This window comes from Gopherus flavomarginatus, chromosome 17 (genome assembly GCF_025201925.1).
Source record: "Gopherus flavomarginatus isolate rGopFla2 chromosome 17, rGopFla2.mat.asm, whole genome shotgun sequence".
Classification (NCBI taxonomy): Eukaryota; Metazoa; Chordata; order Testudines; family Testudinidae; genus Gopherus; species Gopherus flavomarginatus.
Genome location: NC_066633.1, coordinates 26,234,096 through 26,238,348, shown reverse-complemented (window position 1 = coordinate 26,238,348; position 4,253 = coordinate 26,234,096). Strand labels below are relative to the sequence as shown.

The 4,253-nt window shown below is 52.8% G+C and overlaps 2 non-coding genes across 2 annotated transcripts; both read left to right on the top strand.

Moving 5' to 3' along the window:
• Positions 1 to 1,493: 1,493 nt before the first annotated feature.
• Positions 1,494 to 1,567, top strand: TRNAT-UGU (transfer RNA threonine (anticodon UGU)). Its single transcript has one exon. It is a non-coding gene; the product is annotated as a tRNA-Thr (tRNA).
• Positions 1,568 to 3,424: 1,857 nt separating this feature from the next.
• On the top strand, positions 3,425 to 3,506 carry TRNAL-CAA (transfer RNA leucine (anticodon CAA)). Its single transcript has one exon. It is a non-coding gene; the product is annotated as a tRNA-Leu (tRNA).
• Positions 3,507 to 4,253: the final 747 nt, after the last annotated feature.

Genomic DNA, 4,253 nt, shown 5'->3' with positions numbered 1-4,253 from the left:
GGTGACTTCATTGAAGCGTTGAAGTGCCTTAATGGAAAGAAAAGATTGGGTATGAAAGGGCTCTTTAATCTAGCAAAGAAAAGAATAACAAGACCCAATGCTGGAAGGTGAAAAGAGACAAATTCTTATTACAAATAAGGCACAAAAATTCAAGAGTGCAGATGTTTCACCACAGGAACAAGCTACCAAGGAAAGTGGTGGATTCACCATCTCTCGATGTCATTTAATGAAGACTAGATGCCTTTCTGGAATGTGTTTGCCCCAAAAGTAGATAGTGTGTCAAAAGTAGATGGTGTGTGATATGCAGGGGGTCAGATTAGATGCTCTAATGGTCTTTTCTGGCCATAAAGTTGACTAATTTCTGAAAAACTGAGTGTAGCATTGGGAGCAGCATCTGATGTTTTCTTATCTAGCCGGCTTGCTTCCTAGAATGAAAGCTCCTTGAGTGGAGTGATCCACAGGGAGTAGCTCAAACCTCCAAAATGCCAGGTCTGGGGCAGGACATTAGCACAGCAAGAGAGGGGTGTGGCAGTGACATCACAAAGGCCTTTTGCAGGACCTCAGACTATTGGTCAAAGGTGGTGGGGAGGTGGTGACCTCAGAGAGATGCTGACATCAGCCTGGCAGAACAGGGGCGAGGGGCCAGAGAAGCCTCAGAGGCCTCTGTGGCTTTGCTTCAGCAAGTCTCCTTCTCCAGGTCTCTCTTTGAGGACTGAGAGTATTCGGCTTCACTTATGTGAGCACCAGGAGGAACCTTTTTCAAGTTTTCTCCTGCCCTTTTAATGATCTTACTAGAAAACAGCTGTCCCTGTTTAGAAGGTAAGAGCCTCCTCGAGGGAAGGGGTGTCATGAAGGCATCACAGTTCGGATGCCGGTGCCCCCCCAATGTAGGGAAGTTCCTGCCACCCTGCTCTGTGTTCACAGTGGGGGAGAGAGCAGCATTCCACGGCAGTGGTTTGCTCCTGGCTGCCAGAGCAGAGCAGCAGGCTCAGCTGTCAGAACTTCCCAGAGCAATGAAAGGGGAGGGGCCCATGGCTTTGTAGCAGGAATGCAGGGCAGATGAGTTCACGGCAGGCATTGTGGGATACTGGAGGAGGCCAGTTATGGTGATATAATGAACAGCAGCGTCCACACTGACACTCTCTCACTTTAAGTTTGCTGCAAAAAGCTCTAGACCTCGCATCAAATTCGTTTTATTTTGTCACCTAAACAGGGCAGTTTTGTTGCCAGATGTGGCATTGCAGTGTGTACACCAGCCACAAGCTGCTGACCGAGGTAGTGTAGCGTGTTTTTCACATACCTGAGAAATATAATTCTGCTGAAACAACTTTGTAGTGCAGACCTGGCCAAAGATTCACTCAAACACAACTTGTAAGGAAAAAGTCACCTGCTCCTCTGCTTTGCAGAATCCAAACACAAGCAAAGCTTGTCAGGCCCTAGTGGTGATGGCAGGGAGTCAGGTGTGGGCAAACACTGTGTTTTAGCCACCCACAGGCACCATGGTTTAGCTGGCTAAGGCGTCTGTTTTGTAAACAGGAGATCCTGGGTTCAACTCCCAGTGGTGCCTTATTGACTGGATGTTGGGGCACCTGCTATTGGCTACTGTCAGAAGACAAGGTTCCTCTCCTTGCCTGGGAGCAATATGACCCCCCGGATGGACTGACCAAACCCAGGATTCCTTCAGCCTGAAAGCAGAGGGGAGTCTTCACCCACTCCCTCCCTAAATTTCCTGCCAAAGCACAAAAATCCACACTGAGCCCAACTCCTCTCTCGGTGGTGATTTCCTTTCTCCCACAAATCTGTCTTGAGGAAACAGCCCTGGGAACAGGTGAACACAACCCCTGAGATTTCCCTTCGCAGCCTGCAAGGGGCAGTTCGCCCTATTAAACAGCTGGGGAATGTCGTCTTTTTCTTTTCTCCTTTCAAAAGTCATTTCTTGTATTTCTAGTCTCTTTATATGACCACCCCGAATTGCCGCTTCCAATTCTCTGCTGTACACGCCAGCACTGGATCGAGTGAGGTGCCTGGAGCCATCCTGTACTGGGTACATGGGGGACTTGCAGGATCAGACCCTAAAATCGCTTTGGAGGGAAATTCTAACCCCACTCAACCCCGACCTGTTCCTGGGAGGTGTCGGTATTGACCCAGGCCGCTGAGCACCATGGAGTGAAGAGACCAATTTTATCAGTAAGTCAGACCCCCCGGCTGCCCACTGCCTGGATCACCTCCCCTCAGGTGACGCGAGTCGCCCTCGAGAGCCATTGCTGGACCCCGGGGGGCAGCCACACAAGCCATGGGGATGGGCAGCTCCCAGGAATCTCGGCAACGAATCTCCAGGCCGGAGGGTTTCCCCTAGTGCCTGATCCACCCTCAGGGTCCAGCCAACCAGCAGCTTCCACCCAAGGCTAGTGCGCTAACAGCAGCAGTGTGGCTGGGGGGCTCGGCTGGTGACTGGGGCCAGTCGCCTGAGCATGAACCCAGCCGACCCCAGGAGATGGACCCGGGTCACCAGCCCAACCCACCACGCAGCTGCTGCCGCTACTCATTAGTGCGCGAGCTCCCATGGAGCACGCTGGGGAGATCCCTCAGCTGCAGGGTAGATGCCCCAGCTGCAGGGTAGATGCCCCTGAGCGCCTGGCAGGGTACAGCTCCTGGCTGACCTGCCCTGCCGAGTTCTCTACTAGGCTGGGTGGATCCGGGGCCAATGGTGCTGGGTTACAGGGGGGCATTGGCTCTGGGCTGGGACTGTCACTTTCCCCCCCTCCCTATCCAACAGGATCACAGCAAACGAAACCAGCTCAGCCTGCAGGAGAAGAGTTCAGTCCAGAGTCTGGTGCATTCTGGGAGCAGGGACGGTGCAGAGAAAGGGCAGATACAGGGCACCTCTGAACACTCCGTGTAGAACTGCTTGTCCTGACCCAGAGCCCCTGTTATCCCAGCCCTGGGCTCCCCTCTCACTGCTCTGCCAGTGCCCCTCACTCCAGATCCACAGACCTCCCCCGCTGTATCTGTGACTTCTGCTACCAAACCACTAATGCGCTGACTCCTCTTGTGAGACATTTCTCTGCACAATACTGCTGCTATTCCAGTTATTGACTCCAGGAAACATTTTCCTTAGCCTGGTTCTGTGTGTTACTGGTTTCTATAGCAAAGGCCAGTCCCTGGCCCTGTGGTCCAAACATCCTCATTCACATCAGGCTTCAAGCTGAGAATCATTTCCCATTCCCGCTCTGTGGGAGGGGAGACTTTTAAACGCGCTCTCTGTGCGACTGCACATGGCTAAGCAAAGAGAACAAACCTCAAATCCCCCCTGTGTTTTGGGAGTCAGGTTTGCTGTGGGAATTCTGTAGTTCAGATGACTTCATGCCTCAGCACTGTGATTCTTTACCAGTTTCTCTGGCAGTGGGGAAGTTTTATGCTTACAGCTGTGATGGCTGAGTGGTTAAGGCGTTGGAGTCAATATCCAATAGGGTCCCCTTGTGCAGGTTCAAATCCTGCTCGCAGTGAGGCCTGTGTTTTAGCTACTCTCTAACCCCGGCAATACCTCTCTACAACCCCCTGAGACACTCTCAATTCTCTCCCCACCCCAAGTAAATCCTGTTCTGCTCCTTTCATAGAGATTCCTGGGACACCACTTCTCAGCACCTGAAGCCTCTGGCACTCACCTAGTGCCCCATAGATCAGCCATAGCCCTGGTTCTGCTCCTCTCTCTAGCGTGTGAAAGGAGCAAAGTCAGCGACTCCATAGGTGCTACAGGGCTGCAGAACCAACAGAGAGAAAAAAAAAGGTGCCCAGCAGCCACCTCTGCCCCTACACCTCCCACCTAGCAGGCCTGGCTGACAAGCTCCTCCTCTTCTCCTTCTGCGCCTCCCGCTGGCCATTGATGGGGTGTGCTGGAGGAGTGAGGAGAGAAAGAAGTGGGGCAGGGTGGGATGGGAAGAGATTTGATGGTTTGGGGGCAGGGCCTGAGGTAGAGCAGGCATTGAGCTCTGCCTGGGAACTCTCAAAGTCAGCAGCTCTGAGCGCAGAAGCCTTCCCTGAGTCTGAGCTGCCAGAATCCCTGCTGCAGAGCAGGTGCCACAAGTCTCAGCCTCTGTCCCACACATGGCTCTGGGCACCACCAGGAATCATTTGGCTCCTGGCACACAAGGCAACTTAAAAGCTGAGTCCCTGGACAACAGCTCAAACCCTGGCCCCTCCCATTAAAAGCCTAATGCTCTACTGACTGAGCTAGTTAGGCTTACTAAGAGCCT